The following is a 15,000-nucleotide window of genomic DNA, read 5'->3' as shown; positions in this document are numbered from 1 at the left end:
GCAAATGGCGTACAGGCTTACGGCCATACCACTCTGAACACGCCCAATCTCGTCTGATCTCGGAAGCTAAGCAGGGTCGGGCCTGGTTAGTACTTGGATGGGAGACCGCCTGGGAATACCAGGTGCTGTAAGCTTTTCCACTTCACTTTTTAGAGACAGCCAGGGTGCTGCTCCAGCAGTGAAACACCCAACTTTAAAGTGCCACTGCCACTGTCACATACACACTGTGTAGAGCCACTGCCACTGCCACTGCCACACTATAAAGAGCCACTGCCACTGTCACATACACACTATGTAGAGCCACTGCCACTGCCACTGCCACATACACACTATAAGGAGCGTGTATGCGAAGGGCCCAGAGGCTTACGGCCATACCACTCTGAACACGCCCGATCTCGTCTGATCTCGGAAGCTAAGCAGGTTCGGGTCTGGTTAGTACTTCGATGGGAGACCTCCTGGGAATACCAGTTGCTGTAAGCTTTTCCACTTCCCTTTTTAGAGACAGCCAGGGTGCTGCTCCAGCAGTGAAACACCTAGCTGAACTCATTGAACGCTCCACGCCTTGAGCAGAGTGCCAGAGATACGGAGCACCAGGGCCACGAAGCTGCCACGAAGCTGCGTCGGACGCGCCTGTCAAGCTGTAGTCCGCGGGGAGGTGCTGAAGCGTGGGCCCACGAGTTGGGCTGGTGGGCAAGATTGCTGGAGCTTTCTGCAGGCTGAACTGCGTGGGGTTGAGGAGGCCACAGTGTGTTGATGAAGTACGGGTATCAGTGCTCATAGACGCTGCCAAGAGCTGCTGATGCGGTCACATGCGCACTATGAAAAGCCACTGACTCTGTGACGTAAACACTATAAAGAGCCACTGCCACTGTCACATACACACTATGTAGAGCCACTGTCACATACACACTATGTAGAGCCACTGCCCCTGCCACTGCCACATACACACTATGAAGAGCCACTGCCACTGCCACTGCCACATACACACTATAAGGAGCGTGTATGTGAAGGGCCCACAGGCTTACGGCCATACCACTCTGAACACGCCCGATCTCGTCTGATTTCGGTAGCAAAGCAGGGTCGGGCCTGGTTAGTACTTGGATGGGAGACCTCCTGGGAATACCACGTGCTGTAAGCTTTTCCACTTCACTTTTTAGAGACAGCCAGGGAGCTGCTCCAGCAGTGAAACACCCAACTTTAAAGTGCCACTGCCACTGTCACATACACACTATGTAGAGCCACTGCCACTGCCACATACACACTATAAGGAGCGTGTATGCGAAGGGCCCAGAGGCTTACGGCCATACCACTCTGAACACGCCCGATCTCGTCTGATCTCGGAAGCTAAGCTGGCTCGGGCCTGGTTAGTACTTGGATGGGAGACCGCCTGGGAATACCAGGTGCTGTAAGCTTTTCCTCTTCCCTTTTTAGAGACAGCCAGGGTGCTGCTCCAGCAGTGAAACACCAAACTTTAAAGTGCCACTGTCACATACACACTATGTAGAGACAATGCCACTGCCACATACACACTATAAGGAGCATGTATGCAAAGGTCCCACAGGCTTACGGCCATACCACTCTGAACACCCCCGATCTCGTCTGATCTCGGAAGCTAAGCAGGATCAAGCCTGGTTAATACTTTCATGGGATTCCGCCTGGGAATACCAGGTGCTGCAAGCTTTTCCACTTCCCTTTTCAGAGACAGCCAGGGTGCTGCTCCAGCAGTGAAAGACCCAGCTTTAAAGAGCCACTGCCACTGTCACATACACACTATGTAGAGCCACTGCCACTGCCACATACACATTATAAGGAACGTGTATGCGAAGGTCCCAAAACTTAGTACTTGGATGGGAGACTGCCTGGGAATACCAGGTGCTGTAAGCATTTCCACTTCCCTTTTAAGGGACAGCCAGGGTGCTGCTCCAGCAGTGAAACACCAAACTTTAAAGTGCCACTGTCACATACACACTATAAAGAGCCACAGCCACTGTCACATACACACTATGTAGAGCCACTGCCACTGCCACATACACACTATAAGGAGCGTGTATGCAAAGTGCCCACAGGCTTACAGGCTTACGGCCATACCACTCTGAACACGCCCGATCTCGTCTGATCTCGGAAGGTAAGCAGGGTCGGGCCTGGTTAGTAGTTGGATGGGAGAATGCCTGGGAATACTAGGTGCTGTAAGCTTTTCCACTTCCCTTTTTAGAGACAGCCAGGTTGCTGCTCCAGCAGTGAAACACCCAGCTGAACTCATTGAACGCTCCAGGCCTTGAGCAGAGTGCCAGAGATACGGAGCACCAGGGCCACGAAGCTGCGTCGGACGCGCCTGTCAAGCTGTAGTCCGCGGGGAGGTGCTTAAGCGTGGGCCCACGAGTTGGGCTGGTGGGCAAGGTTGCTGGAGCTTTCTGCAGGCTGAACTGCGTGGGATTGTCACATACACACTATGTAGAGACAATGCCACTGCCACATACACACTATAAGGAGCGTGTATGCGAAGGGCCCAGAGGCTTACGGCCATTCCACTCTGAACACGCCTGATCTCGTCTGATCTCGGAGCTAAGCAGGGTCGGGCCCTTTTTAGAGACAGCCTGGGTGCTGCTCCAGCAGTGAAACACCCAACTTTAAAGTGCCACTGCCACTGTCACATACACACTATGTAGAGCCACTGCCACTGCCACTGTCACATACACACTATGTAGAGCCACTGTCACATACACATTATGTAGAGCCATTGCCACTGCCACTGCCACATACACACTATAAGGAGCGTGCATGCAAAGGGCCCACAAGCTTACGGCCATACCACTCTTAACACGCCCGATCTCGTCTGATCTCGGAAGCTAAGCAGTGTCTGGCCCATTTTAGAGACAGCCAGGGTGCTGCTCCAGCAGTGAAACACCCAACTTTAAAGTGCCACAGCCACTGTCACATACACACTATGTAGAGACAATGCCACTGCCACTGCCACATACACACTATGTAGAGCCAGTGCCACTGCCACATACACACTATAAGGAGCGTGTATGCGAAGGGCCTAGAGGCTTACGGCCATACCACTCTGAACACGCCCGATCTCGTCTGATCTCGGAAGCTAAGCAGGGTCGGGCCTGGTTAGTACTTGGATGGGAGACTGCCTGGGAATACCAGGTGCTGTAAGCTTTTCCACTTCTCTTTTTAGAGACAGCCAGGGCGCTGCTCCAGCAGTGAAACACCCAACTTTAAAGTGCCACTGCCACTGTCACATACACACTATGGAGAGCCACTGCCACATACACACTATGTAGAGCCACTGCCACTGCCACATACACACTATATAGAGACAATGCCACTGCCACATAGACACTATAAGGAGCGTGTATGCAAAGTGCCCACAAGCTTACAGGCTTACGGCCATACCACTCTGAACACGCCCGATCTCATCTGATCTCGGAAGCTAAGCAAGGTCCGTCCTGGTTAGTACTTGGATGGGAGCCCGCCTGGGAATACCAGGTGCTGTAAGCTTTTCCACTTCACTTTTTAGAGACAGCCAGGGCGCTGCTGCAGCAGTGAAACACCCAAATTTAAAGTGCCACTGCCACTGTCACATACACACTATGGAGAGCCACTGTCACATACACACTATGTAGAGCCACTGCTACTGCAACTGTCACATACACACTAAGTAGAGCCACTGCCACATACACACTATAAGGAGCGTGTATGCGAAGGGCCCAGAGGCTTACGGCCATACCACTCTGAACATGCCCGATCTCATCTGATCTCGGAAGCTAAGCAGGGTCGGGCCTGGTTAGTACTTGGAATCAGAATCAGAATCAGAATCAGAAACTGTTTATTGCCAAGTAACATACATCACAAGGAATTTGCTGTGGTCTGAAGGTGCTATTGTTTTGATAACAAATAAGTAGAATATAAAAGCTAAAATAAGAATAAGAATAAAAATAAAAATAAAAATAAAAAAAAATAAGATAAGATAAATAACAACAGTGCAGTGACCAGAATAAAGTAAAGTGTCCAGATAAAGTGTCCAGTAGGGGGTGGGTGCGTTAATGTAACGCAGTGGGGACAGGGGTGATGTACGTTAATATAACGTATAGCTTGTGTTTGTGTTCTGGGGGGGGGTCAGTGAGAGTTTGTCAGGTTGACTGCAGAGGGGAAGAAACTGTTTTTGTGGCGGGAGGTTTTGGTCCTGATGGACCGCAGCCTCCTGCCAGAGGGGAGGGGGTCGAACAGATGGTGTCCGGGGTGGGAGGGGTCGGCAGCGATCTTCCCTGCTCTCCTCAGGGTCCTGGAGGAGTACAGGTCCTGAAGAGATGGAAGGTTGCAGCCGATCACCCTCTCTGCAGAGCGGATGATACGCTGCAGTCTGCGTCTGTCCTTGGTGGAGGCAGCAGCGTACCAGACGGTGATGGAGGAGGTGAGGATGGACTCTATGATGGCAGTGTAGAAGTGAACCAGCATTGTTTGTGGCAGGTTAAACTTCCTCAGCTGCCTCAGGAAGTACATCCTCTGTTGGGCTTTCTTGATGACGGAGCTGATGTTCAGCTCCCACCGGAGGTCCTGGCTGATGATGGAGCCCAGGAAACGGAAGGACTCCACAGTGTCCACTGCAGAGTCACACAGGGTGATGGGGGCGGGTGGGGCTGCGCTCTTCCTGAAGTCAACAACCATCTCCACTGTCTTTGAAGCGTTAAGCTCCAGGTTGTTGCTGTTGCACCAGGTCTTCAGATGGTCAATCTCCCACCTGTAGGCAGACTCATCCTCTCCAGAGATGAGTCCGATGAGGGTGGTGTCGTCCGCGAACTTCAGGAGCTTGACAGACTGGTGACTGGAGGTGCAGCTGTTGGTGTAGAGGGAGAAGAGTAGAGGAGAAAGAACGCAGCCTTGAGGGGAGCCGGTGCTGATCGTCCGCGAGTCAGAGACGTGTTTCCCCAGCTTCACGTGCTGCTTCCTGTCAGACAGGAAATCTGTGATCCACCTGCAGGTGGGGTCAGGCACGTTGAGCTGGGAGAGCTTGTCCTGAAGAAGAGCCGGGACGATCGTGTTGAAGGCAGAGCTGAAGTCCACAAACAGGATCCTGGCATAGGATCCTGCGGAGTCCAGGTGCTGGAGGATGTAGTGTAGAGCCAGGTTGACGGCGTCGTCTACAGACCTGTTGGCTCTGTAGGCGAACTGCAGGGGGTCCAGCAGAGAGTCTGTGATGGATTTGAGGTGGGACAAAACCAGGCGTTCAAATGATTTCATGACCACAGAGGTCAGGGCGACGGGTCTGTAGTCATTTAATCCAGTGGGCCCTGGTTTTTTGGGGACGGGGATGATGGTGGAGGCCTTGAAGCAGGCTGGCACGTGGCATGTCTCCAGTGAGGTGTTGAAGATGTCCGTGAACACCGGAGACAGCTGATCGGCGCAGCGCTTCAGGCAGGATGGGGAGATGGAGTCTGGTCCAGCAGCTTTAGGCGGGTTTTGTCTCTTGAAGAGCCTGTTCACATCTCTTTCAAGGACAGACAGAGGTGTTGATGCTGGAGGAGTGGGGGGCGCTGTGGGGGGAAGCTGTGGTGGTAGGAGGTGTGAGAGTTCAGCCCCAGGTGTGATGAGGGGGTTGGGGCTGTTGGGCTGGAGCTGGTGGGTGATGGTGTGGGGGATGGTGTTAGGACTGTCCCATTGTCTTTCAAAGCGACAGTAGAAGTCGTTGAGGCTGTTGGCGAGGCGTCGGTCGTTAGCAGAGTTAGGAGACTGCCTGGGAATACCAGGTGCTGTAAGCTTTTCCACTTCCCTTTTTAGAGACAGCCAGGGTGCTGCTCCAGCAGTGAAACACCCAACTTTAAAGTGCCACAGCCACTGTCACATACACACTATGTAGAGACAATGCCACTGCCACATACACACTATAAGGAGCGTGTATGCAAAGGACCCACAGTCTTACGGCCTTACCACTATGAACACGCCCGATCTCGTCTGATCTCGAAAGCTAAGCAGGGTCGAGCCTGGTTAGTACTTGGATGGGAGACCGCCTGGGAATACCAGGTGCTGTAAGCTTTTCCACTTCCCTTTTTAGAGACAGGCAGGGTGCTGCTCCAGCAGTGAAACACCCAACTTTAAAGAGCCACTACCACTGTCACATACACACTATGTAGAGCCACTGCCACTGCCACTGCCACATACACACTATAAGGAGCGTGTATGCGAAGGGACCAGAGGCTTACGGCCATACCACTCTGAACACGCCCGATCACGTCTGATCTCGGAAGCTAAGCAGGGTCAGGCCTGGTTAGTACTTCGATGGGAGACCGCCTGGGAATACAAGGTGCTGTAAGCTTTTCCACTTCACTTTTTAGAGACAGCCAGGGCGCTGCTCCAGCAGTGAAACACCCAACTTTAAAGTGCCACTGCCACTGTCACATACACTCTATGTAAAGCCACTGCCAATGCCACTGCCACATACACACTATATAGAGACAATGCCACTGCCACATACACACTATAAGGAGCGTTTATGCAAAGTGCCCACAAGCTTACATGCTTACGGCCATACCACTCTGAACACGCCCGATCTCGTCTGATCTCGGAAGCTAAGCAGGGTCGGGCCCTTTTTAGAGACAGCCAGGGTGCTGCTCCAGCAGTGAAACACCCAACTTTAAAGTGCCACTGCCACTGTCACATACACACTATGTAGAGCCACTGTCACAAACACACTATGTAGAGCCACTACCACTGCCACATACACACAATAAGGAGCGTGTATGCGAAGGGCCCAGAGACTTACGGCCATACCACTCTGAACACGCCCGATCTCATCAGATCTCGGAAGCTAAGCAGGGTGGGGCCGTTTTTTGAGACAGCCAGGGTGCTGCTCCAGCAGTGAAACACCCAACTTTAAAGTGCCACTGCCACTGTCACATACACACTATGTAGAGCCACTGCCACTGCCACTGCCACATACACACTATGTAGAGCCACTGCCACTGCCACATACACACTATGTAGAGACAAAGCCACTGTCACATACACACTATAAGGAGCGTGTATGCAAAGCACCCACAGGCTTACGGCCATACCACTCTGAACACGCCCTGTCTCGTCTGATCTCGGAAGCTTAGCAGGGTCAGGCCTGGTTAGTACTTGGATAGGAGACCGCCTGGGAATACCAAGTGCTGTAAGCTTTTCCACTTCCCTTTTTAGAGAGAGCCAGGGTGCTGCTCCAGCAGTGAAACACCCAGCTGAACTCATTGAACGCTCCACGCCTTGAGCAGAGTGCCAGAGATACGGAGCACCAGGGCCACGAAGCTGCGTCGGACGCGTCTGTCAAGCTGTAGTCCGCGGGAAGGTGCTTAAGCGTGGGCCCACGAGTTGGGGTGGTGGGCAAGGTTGCTGGAGCTTTCTGCAGGCTGAACTGCGTGGGGTTGAGGAGGCCACAGTGTGTTGATGAAGTACGGGTATCAGTGCTCAGAGACTCTGCCAAGAGCTGCCGATGCGGTCACATACGCACTATGAAAAGCCGCTGACTCTGTGACGTACACACAATAAAGAGCCACTGCCACTGTCACATACACACTATGTAGAGCCACTGCCACTGCCACTGCCACATACACACTATAAGGAGCGTGTATGCGAAGGGCCCAGAGGCTTACGGCCATACCACTCTGAACACGCCCGTTCTCGTCTGATCTCGGAAGCTAAGCAGGTTCGGGTCTGGTTAGTACTTCGATGGGAGACCTCCTGGGAATACCAGTTGCTGTAAGCTTTTCCACTTCCCTTTTTAGAGACAGCCAGGGTGCTGCTCCAGCAGTGAAACACCTAGCTGAACTCATTGAACGCTCCACGCCTTGAGCAGAGTGCCAGAGATACGGAGCACCAGGGCCACGAAGCTGCGTCGGACGCGCCTGTCAAGCTGTAGTCCGCGGGGAGGTGCTGAAGCGTGGGCCCACGAGTTGGGCTGGTGGGCAAGATTTCTGGAGCTTTCTGCAGGCTGAACTGCGTGGGGTTGAGGAGGCCACAGTGTGTTGATGAAGTACGGGTATCAGTGCTCATAGACGCTGCCAAGAGCTGCCGATGCGGTCACATGCGCACTATGAAAAGCCACTGACTCTGTGACGTAAACACTATAAAGAGCCACTGCCACTGTCACATACACACTATGTAGAGCCACTGCCACTGCCACATACACACTATAAGGAGCGTGTATGCAAAGTTCCCACAGGCTTACGGCCATACCACTCTGAACACGCCAGATCTCGTCTGATCTCGGTAGTTAAGCAGGGTCGGGCCTGGTTAGTACTTGGATGGGAGACCACCTGGGAATACCACGTGCTGTAACCTTTTCCACTTCCCTTTTTAGAGAAAGCCAGCGTGCTGCTCCAGCAGTGAAAGACCCAGCTTTAAAGAGCCACTGCCACTGTCACATACACACTATGTAGAGCCACTGCCACTGCCACTAACATACTATAAGGAGCGTGTATGCGAAGTGCCCAGAGGCTTACGGCCATACCACTCTGAACTCGCCCGATCTCGTCTGATCTCGGTAGCTAAGCAGGGTCGGGCCTGGTTAGTACTTGGATGGGAGACCTCCTGGGAATACCAGGTGCTGTAAGCTTTTCCACTTCCCTTTTTAGAGACAGCCAGGGTGCTGCTCCAGCAGTGAAACACCCAACTTTAAAGTGCCACTGTCACATACACACTATGTAGAGCCACTGCCACTGCCACTGCCACATACACACTATAAGGAGCGTGTATGCGAAGGGCCCAGAGGCTTACGGCCATACCACTCTGAACACGCCCGATCTCGTCTGATCTCGGAAGCTAAGCAGGTTCTGGTCTGGTTAGTACTTGGATGGGAGACCTCCTGGGAATACCAGTTGCTGTAAGCTTTTCCACTTCCCTTTTTAGAGACAGCCAGGGTGCTGCTCCAGCAGTGAAACACCCAACTTTAAAGTGCCACTGCCACTGTCACATACACACTATGTAGAGCCACTGTCACTGCCACATACACACTATAAGGAGCGTGTATGTCAAGGGCCCACAGCCTTACGGCCATACCACTCTGAACACGCCCGATCTCGTCTGATCTCGGTAGCTAAGCAGGGTCGGGCCTGGTTAGTACTTGGATGGGAGACCTCCTGGGAATACCACGTACTGTAAGCTTTTCCACTTCACTTTTTAGAGACAGCCAGGGCGCTGCTCCAGCAGTGAAACACCCAACTTTAAAGTGCCACTGCCACTGTCACATACACACTTTGTAGAGCCACTGCCACTGCCACAAACACACTATGTATAGCCACTGCCACTGCCACATACACACTATAAGGAGCGTGTATGCAAATGTCCCACAGGCTTACGGCCATACCACTCTGAACACGCCCGATCTCGTCTGATCTCGGAAGCTAAGGAGGGTCAGGCCTGGTTAGCACTTTGATGGGAGACAGACTGGGAATACCAGGTGCTGTAAGCTTTTCCACTTCCCTCTTTAGAGACAGCCATGTTGATGCTCCAGCAGTGAAACACACAGCTTTAAAGAGCCACTGCCACTGTCACTTACACACTATGTAGAGCCACTGCCACATACACACTATGAAGAGCCACTGTCAAATACACACTATGTAGAGACACTGCCACTGCCACATACACACTATAAGGAGCGTGTATGCAAAGGTCCCACAGGCTTACGGCCATACCACTCTGAACACCCCCGATCTCGTCTGATCTCGGAAGCTAAGCAGGATCAAGCCTGGTTAGTACTTTGATGGGATTCCGCCTGGGAATACCAGGTGCTGTAAGCTTTTCCACTTCCCTTTTCAGAGACAGCCAGGGTGCTGCTCCAGCAGTGAAACACCTAGCTGAACACATTGAACGCTCCACGCCTTGAGCAGAGTGCCACAGATACGGAGCACCAGGGCCACGAAGCTGCGTTGGACGCGACTGTCAAGCTGTAGTCCGCGGGGAGGTGCTTAAGCGTGGTCCCACGAGTTGGGCTGGTGGGCAATTTTGCTGGAGCTTTCTGCAGGCTGAACTGATTGGGATTGTCACATACACACTATGTAGAGACAATGCCACTGCCACATACACACTATAAGGAGCGTGTATGCAAAGGGCCCACAGGCTTACGGCCATACCACTCTGAACACGCCCGATCTCGTCCGATCTCGGAAGCTAAGCAGGGTCGGGTCCTTTTTAGATACAGCCAGGGTGCTGCTCCAGCAGTGAAACACCCAACTTTAAAGTGCCACTGCCACTGTCACATACACACTATGTAGAGCCACTACCACTGCCACTGCCACTGTCACATACACACTATGTAGAGCCACTGCCAATGTCACATACACACTATGTAGAGCCACTGTCACATACACACTATGTAGAGCCACTGTCACATACACACTATGTAGAGCCACTGCCACTGCCACATACACACTATAAGGAGCGTGTATGCGAAGGCCCCAAAACTTACGGCCATACCACTCTGAGGATGCCCGATCTCGTCTGATCTCGGAAGGTAAGCAGGGTCGGCCATGGTTAGTACTTGGATGGGAGAATGCCTGGGAATACCAGGTGCTGTAAGCTTTTCCACTTCCCTTTTTAGAGACAGCCAGGGTGCTGCTCCAGCAGTGAAACACCCAACTTTAAAGTGCCACTGCCACTGTCACATACACACTATGTAGAGACAATGCCACTGCCACAAACACACTATAAGGAGCGTGTCTGCAAAGGGCCTACAGGCTTACGGCCATACCACTCTGAACACGCCCGATCTCGTCTGATCTCAGAAGCTAAGCAGGGTCGGGCCTGGTTAGTACTTGGATGGGAGACCGCCTGGGAATACCAGGTGCTGCAAGCTTTTCCACTTCACTTTTTAGAGACAGCCATGGCACTGCTCCAGCAGTGAAACACCTAACTTTAAAGTGCCACTGCCACTGTCACATACACACTATGTAAATCCACTGCCACTGCCACTGCCACATACACACTATAAGGAGCGTGTATGCGAAGGGCCCAGAGGCTTACGGCCATACCACTCTGAACACGCCCGATCTCGTCTGATCTCGGAAGCTAAGCTGGGTCCGGCCTGGTTAGTACTTGGATGGGAGACCGCCTGGGAATACCAGGTGCTGTAAGCTTTTCCACTTCCCTTTTTAAAGACAGCCAGGGTGCTGCTCCAGCAGTGAAACACCCAACGTTAAAGTGCCACTGCCACTGTCATATACACACTATGTAGAGCCACTGCCACTGCCACATACACACTATGTAGACACAATGCCACTGCCACATACACACTATAAGGAGCGTGTATGCAAATGGCGTACAGGCTTACGGCCATACCACTCTGAACACGCCCGATCTCGTCTGATCTCGGAAGCTAAGCAGGGTCGGGCCTGGTAGTACTTGGACGGGAGACCGCCTGGGAATACCAGGTGCTGTAAGCTTTTCCACTTCACTTTTTAGAGACAGCCAGGGTGCTGCTACAGCAGTGAAACACCCAACTTTAAAGTGCCACTGCCACTGTCACATACACACTATGTAGAGCCACTGCCACATACACACTATAAGGAGCGTGTATGCAAAGGGCCCACAGGCTTACGGCCATATCACTCTGAAAAAGCCTGATGTCGTCTGATCTCGGAAACTAAGCAGGGTCGGGCCTGGTCAGTACTTGGATGGGAGACCGCCTGGGAATACCAGGTGCTGTAAGCTTTTCCACTTCCTTTTTTAGAGACAGCCAGGGTGCTGCTCCAGCAGTGAAACACCCAACTTTAAAGTGCCACTGCCACTGTCACATACACACTATGTAGAGACAATGCCACTGCCACATACACACTATAAGGAGCGTGTATGCAAAGGACCCACAGGCTTACGGCCATACCACTCTGCACACGCCCGATCTCGTCTGATCTCGGAAGCTAAGCAGGGTCGGGCCTGGTTAGTACTTGGATGGGAGACCGCCTGGGAATACCAGGTGCTGTAAGCTTTTCCACTTCATTTATAAGAGACAGCCAGTGCGCTGCTCCAGCAGTGAAACACCCAACTTTAAAGTGCCACTGTCACATACACACTATGTAGAGCCACTGCCACATACACACTATAAGGAGCGGGTATGCGAAGGGCCCACTGGCTTACGGCCATACCAATCTGAACACGCCTGATCTCGTCTGATCTCGGAAGCTAAGCAGGATCGGGCCTGGTTAGTACTTGGATGGGAGACTGCCTGGGAACACCAGGTGCTGTAAGCTTTTCCACTTCCCTTTTTAGAGATAGCCAGGGTGCTGCTCCAGCAGTGAAACACCCAACTTTAAAGTGCCACTGCCACTGTCATATACACACTATGTAGAGCCACTGCCACTGCCACTGCCACATACACACTATAAGGAGCGTGTATGCGAAGGGCCCAGAGGCTTACGGCCATACCACTCTGAACACGCCCGATCTCAACAGATCTCGGAAGCTAAGCAGGGTCGGGCCGTTTTTTGAGACAGCCAGGGTGCTGCTCCAGCAGTGAAACACCCAACTTTAAAGTGCCACTGCCACTGTCACATACACACTATGTAGAGCCACTGTCACATACACACTATAAGGAGCGTGTATGCGAAGGGCCCACAGGCTTACGGCCATACCACTCTGAACACGCCCGATCTCGTCTGGTCTCGGAAGCTAAGCAGGGTCGGGCCCTTTTTAGAGACAGCCAGGGTGCTGCTCCAGCAGTGAAACACCCAACTTTAAAGTGCCACTGTCACTGCCACATACACACTATGTAGAGCCACTGCCACTGCCACTGTCACATACACACTATGTAGAGCCACTGCCACTGCCACTGCCACATACACACTATAAGGAGCGTGTATGCGAAGAGGCCAGAGGCTTACGGCCATACCACTCTGAACACGCCCGATCTCGTCTGATCTCGTTAGCTAAGCAGGCTCGGGCCTGGTTAGTACTTGGATGGGAGACCTCCTGAGAATACCACGTGCTGTAAGCTTTTCCACTTCGCTTTTTAGAGACAGCCAGGGCGCTGCTCCAGCAGTGAAACACCCAACTTTAAAGTGCCACTGCCACTGTCACATACACACTGTGTAGAGCCACTGTCACATACACACTATGTAGAGCCACTGCCACTGCCACATACACACTATAAGGAGCGTGTATGCATAGGGCCCACAGGCTTACAGGGTTAAGGCCATACCACTCTGAACACGCCCGATCTCGTCTGATCTCGGAAGCTAAGCAGGGTCGGGCCTGGTTAGTACTTGGATGGTAGAACGCCTGGGAATACCAGGTGCTGTAAGCTTTTCCACTTCCCTTTTTAGAGACAGCCAGGGTGATGCTCCAGCAGTGAAACACACAGCTTTAAACAGCCACTGCCACTGTCACTGACACACTATGTAGAGCCACTGCCACTGCCACATACATACTATGTAGAGACAATGCCACTGCCACATACACACTATAAGGAGCGTGTATGCAAAGGGCACACAGGCTTACGGCCATACCACTCTGAACACGCCCGATCTCATCTGATCTCGGAAGCTAAGCAGGGTCGGGCCTGGTTAGTACTTGGATAGGAGACTGCCTGGGAATACCAGGTGCTGTAAGCTTTTCCACTTCCCTTTTTAGAGACAGCCAGGGTGCTGCTCCAGCAGTGAAACACCCAACTTTAAAGTGCCACAGCCACTGTCACATACACACTATGTAGAGACAATGCCACTGCAACATACACACAATAAGGAGCGTGTATGCGAAGGGCCCAGAGGCTTACGGCCATACCACTCTGCACACGCCCGATCTCGTCTGAGCTCGGAAGCTAAGCAGGGTCGGGCCTGGTTAGTACTTGGTTGGGAGACCGCCTGGGAATACCATGTGCTGTAACCTTTTCCACTTCACTTATTAGAGACAGTCATTGCGCTGCTCCAGCAGTGAAACACCCAACTTTAAAGTGCCACTGCCACTGTCACATACACACTATGTAGAGCCACTGCCACTGCCACTGCCACATACACACTATGTAGAGCAACTGCCACTGCCACATACACACTATGTAGAGCAACTGCCACTGCCACATAGACACTTTGTAGAGACAATGCAACTGCCACATACACACTATTAGGAGCGTGTATGCAAAGTGCCCACAGGCTTACGGCCATACCACTCTGAACACGCCCGATCTCGTCTGATCACGGAAGCTAAGCAGGGTCGGGCCTGGTTAGTACTTGGATGGGAGACCGCCTGGGAATACCAGTTGCTGTAAGCTTTCCCACTTCACGTTTTAGAGACAGCCAGGGTGATGCTCCAGCAGTGAAACACCCAACTTTAAAGTGCCACTGCCACTGTCACATACACACTATGTAGAGCCACTGTCACATACACACTATGTAGAGCCACTGCCACTGCCACATACACACTATAAGGAGCGTGTATGGGAAGGGCCCTGAGGCTTACGGCCATACCACTCTGAACATGCCCGATCTCGTCTGATCACGGTAGTTAAGCAGGGTTGGGCCTGTTTATTACTTGGATGGGAGACCTCCTGGGAATACCACGTGCTGTAACCTTTTCCACTTCCCTTTTTAGAGAAAGCCAGCGTCCTGCTCCAGCAGTGAAAGACCCAGCTTTAAAGAGCCACTGCCACTGTCACATACACACTATGTAGAGCCACTGCCACTGCCACTGCCACACTATAAGGAGCGTGTATGCGAAGGGCCCAGAGGCTTACGGCCATACCACTCTGAACACGCCCGATCTCGTCTGATCTCGGTAGCTAAGCAGGGTCGGGCCTGGTTAGTACTTGGATGGGAGACCAACTGGGAATACCAGGTGCTGTAAGCTTTTCCACTTCCCTATTTAGAGAGAGCCAGGGTGCTGCTCCAGCAGTGAAACACCCAGCTGAACTCATTGAACGCTCCACGCCTTGAGCAGAGTGCCAGAGATACGGAGCACCAGGGCCATGAAGCTGAGTCGGACGCGCCTGTCAAGCTGTAGTCCGCGGGGAGGTGCTTAAGCGTGGGCCCACGAGTTGGG

At 52.6% G+C, this 15,000-nt stretch overlaps 24 non-coding genes and 8 pseudogenes across 24 annotated transcripts; all 32 read left to right on the top strand.

The window, feature by feature from the left end:
• Positions 1-15: 15 nt before the first annotated feature.
• LOC139282000 (5S ribosomal RNA) lies at positions 16-134 on the top strand. Its single transcript, XR_011597119.1, has one exon. It is a non-coding gene; the product is annotated as a 5S ribosomal RNA (ribosomal RNA).
• A 227-nt stretch (positions 135-361) lies between these two features.
• LOC139304159 (5S ribosomal RNA) lies at positions 362-480 on the top strand. Its single transcript, XR_011599061.1, has one exon. It is a non-coding gene; the product is annotated as a 5S ribosomal RNA (ribosomal RNA).
• Positions 481-1,019: 539 nt separating this feature from the next.
• On the top strand, positions 1,020-1,138 carry LOC139305264 (5S ribosomal RNA). The gene has a single exon (XR_011599248.1). It is a non-coding gene; the product is annotated as a 5S ribosomal RNA (ribosomal RNA).
• A 155-nt stretch (positions 1,139-1,293) lies between these two features.
• Positions 1,294-1,412, top strand: LOC139282135 (5S ribosomal RNA). Its single transcript, XR_011597251.1, has one exon. It is a non-coding gene; the product is annotated as a 5S ribosomal RNA (ribosomal RNA).
• Positions 1,413-1,561: 149 nt separating this feature from the next.
• LOC139281701 (5S ribosomal RNA) lies at positions 1,562-1,680 on the top strand (annotated as a pseudogene).
• A 394-nt stretch (positions 1,681-2,074) lies between these two features.
• Positions 2,075-2,193, top strand: LOC139307209 (5S ribosomal RNA). Its single transcript, XR_011599599.1, has one exon. It is a non-coding gene; the product is annotated as a 5S ribosomal RNA (ribosomal RNA).
• Positions 2,194-3,046: 853 nt separating this feature from the next.
• Positions 3,047-3,165, top strand: LOC139281779 (5S ribosomal RNA). The gene has a single exon (XR_011596910.1). It is a non-coding gene; the product is annotated as a 5S ribosomal RNA (ribosomal RNA).
• A 223-nt stretch (positions 3,166-3,388) lies between these two features.
• On the top strand, positions 3,389-3,507 carry LOC139306537 (5S ribosomal RNA). The gene has a single exon (XR_011599484.1). It is a non-coding gene; the product is annotated as a 5S ribosomal RNA (ribosomal RNA).
• Positions 3,508-5,920: 2,413 nt separating this feature from the next.
• Positions 5,921-6,039, top strand: LOC139307185 (5S ribosomal RNA). The gene has a single exon (XR_011599592.1). It is a non-coding gene; the product is annotated as a 5S ribosomal RNA (ribosomal RNA).
• Positions 6,040-6,200: 161 nt separating this feature from the next.
• LOC139305113 (5S ribosomal RNA) lies at positions 6,201-6,319 on the top strand. Its single transcript, XR_011599225.1, has one exon. It is a non-coding gene; the product is annotated as a 5S ribosomal RNA (ribosomal RNA).
• Positions 6,320-7,044: 725 nt separating this feature from the next.
• Positions 7,045-7,163, top strand: LOC139307824 (5S ribosomal RNA; annotated as a pseudogene).
• A 462-nt stretch (positions 7,164-7,625) lies between these two features.
• On the top strand, positions 7,626-7,744 carry LOC139306268 (5S ribosomal RNA). The gene has a single exon (XR_011599424.1). It is a non-coding gene; the product is annotated as a 5S ribosomal RNA (ribosomal RNA).
• A 456-nt stretch (positions 7,745-8,200) lies between these two features.
• LOC139305940 (5S ribosomal RNA) lies at positions 8,201-8,319 on the top strand. The gene has a single exon (XR_011599366.1). It is a non-coding gene; the product is annotated as a 5S ribosomal RNA (ribosomal RNA).
• Positions 8,320-8,474: 155 nt separating this feature from the next.
• LOC139281782 (5S ribosomal RNA) lies at positions 8,475-8,593 on the top strand. The gene has a single exon (XR_011596913.1). It is a non-coding gene; the product is annotated as a 5S ribosomal RNA (ribosomal RNA).
• A 155-nt stretch (positions 8,594-8,748) lies between these two features.
• LOC139305964 (5S ribosomal RNA) lies at positions 8,749-8,867 on the top strand. Its single transcript, XR_011599372.1, has one exon. It is a non-coding gene; the product is annotated as a 5S ribosomal RNA (ribosomal RNA).
• Positions 8,868-9,022: 155 nt separating this feature from the next.
• On the top strand, positions 9,023-9,141 carry LOC139305570 (5S ribosomal RNA). The gene has a single exon (XR_011599296.1). It is a non-coding gene; the product is annotated as a 5S ribosomal RNA (ribosomal RNA).
• Positions 9,142-9,329: 188 nt separating this feature from the next.
• LOC139307788 (5S ribosomal RNA) lies at positions 9,330-9,448 on the top strand (annotated as a pseudogene).
• A 209-nt stretch (positions 9,449-9,657) lies between these two features.
• LOC139307528 (5S ribosomal RNA) lies at positions 9,658-9,776 on the top strand (annotated as a pseudogene).
• A 662-nt stretch (positions 9,777-10,438) lies between these two features.
• LOC139307839 (5S ribosomal RNA) lies at positions 10,439-10,557 on the top strand (annotated as a pseudogene).
• A 155-nt stretch (positions 10,558-10,712) lies between these two features.
• LOC139282189 (5S ribosomal RNA) lies at positions 10,713-10,831 on the top strand. Its single transcript, XR_011597303.1, has one exon. It is a non-coding gene; the product is annotated as a 5S ribosomal RNA (ribosomal RNA).
• Positions 10,832-10,992: 161 nt separating this feature from the next.
• LOC139303934 (5S ribosomal RNA) lies at positions 10,993-11,111 on the top strand. The gene has a single exon (XR_011599019.1). It is a non-coding gene; the product is annotated as a 5S ribosomal RNA (ribosomal RNA).
• A 188-nt stretch (positions 11,112-11,299) lies between these two features.
• On the top strand, positions 11,300-11,417 carry LOC139282164 (5S ribosomal RNA). Its single transcript, XR_011597280.1, has one exon. It is a non-coding gene; the product is annotated as a 5S ribosomal RNA (ribosomal RNA).
• Positions 11,418-11,566: 149 nt separating this feature from the next.
• LOC139307416 (5S ribosomal RNA) lies at positions 11,567-11,685 on the top strand (annotated as a pseudogene).
• Positions 11,686-11,840: 155 nt separating this feature from the next.
• On the top strand, positions 11,841-11,959 carry LOC139307386 (5S ribosomal RNA). The gene has a single exon (XR_011599656.1). It is a non-coding gene; the product is annotated as a 5S ribosomal RNA (ribosomal RNA).
• Positions 11,960-12,102: 143 nt separating this feature from the next.
• On the top strand, positions 12,103-12,221 carry LOC139304559 (5S ribosomal RNA). The gene has a single exon (XR_011599129.1). It is a non-coding gene; the product is annotated as a 5S ribosomal RNA (ribosomal RNA).
• A 624-nt stretch (positions 12,222-12,845) lies between these two features.
• On the top strand, positions 12,846-12,964 carry LOC139307164 (5S ribosomal RNA). Its single transcript, XR_011599590.1, has one exon. It is a non-coding gene; the product is annotated as a 5S ribosomal RNA (ribosomal RNA).
• A 190-nt stretch (positions 12,965-13,154) lies between these two features.
• On the top strand, positions 13,155-13,273 carry LOC139307391 (5S ribosomal RNA; annotated as a pseudogene).
• Positions 13,274-13,461: 188 nt separating this feature from the next.
• Positions 13,462-13,580, top strand: LOC139304974 (5S ribosomal RNA). Its single transcript, XR_011599201.1, has one exon. It is a non-coding gene; the product is annotated as a 5S ribosomal RNA (ribosomal RNA).
• A 155-nt stretch (positions 13,581-13,735) lies between these two features.
• LOC139305733 (5S ribosomal RNA) lies at positions 13,736-13,854 on the top strand. The gene has a single exon (XR_011599330.1). It is a non-coding gene; the product is annotated as a 5S ribosomal RNA (ribosomal RNA).
• A 260-nt stretch (positions 13,855-14,114) lies between these two features.
• On the top strand, positions 14,115-14,233 carry LOC139304889 (5S ribosomal RNA). The gene has a single exon (XR_011599184.1). It is a non-coding gene; the product is annotated as a 5S ribosomal RNA (ribosomal RNA).
• Positions 14,234-14,415: 182 nt separating this feature from the next.
• Positions 14,416-14,534, top strand: LOC139307704 (5S ribosomal RNA; annotated as a pseudogene).
• Positions 14,535-14,689: 155 nt separating this feature from the next.
• Positions 14,690-14,808, top strand: LOC139281842 (5S ribosomal RNA). The gene has a single exon (XR_011596969.1). It is a non-coding gene; the product is annotated as a 5S ribosomal RNA (ribosomal RNA).
• The last annotated feature ends 192 nt before the right edge of the window (positions 14,809-15,000 follow it).

This window comes from Enoplosus armatus, chromosome 2, assembly GCF_043641665.1.
Source record: "Enoplosus armatus isolate fEnoArm2 chromosome 2, fEnoArm2.hap1, whole genome shotgun sequence".
NCBI lineage: Eukaryota > Metazoa > Chordata > Actinopteri > Centrarchiformes > Enoplosidae > Enoplosus > Enoplosus armatus.
Note: the sequence above shows the minus strand (reverse complement) of the source record. Positions and strands in the feature narration are given on the sequence as shown.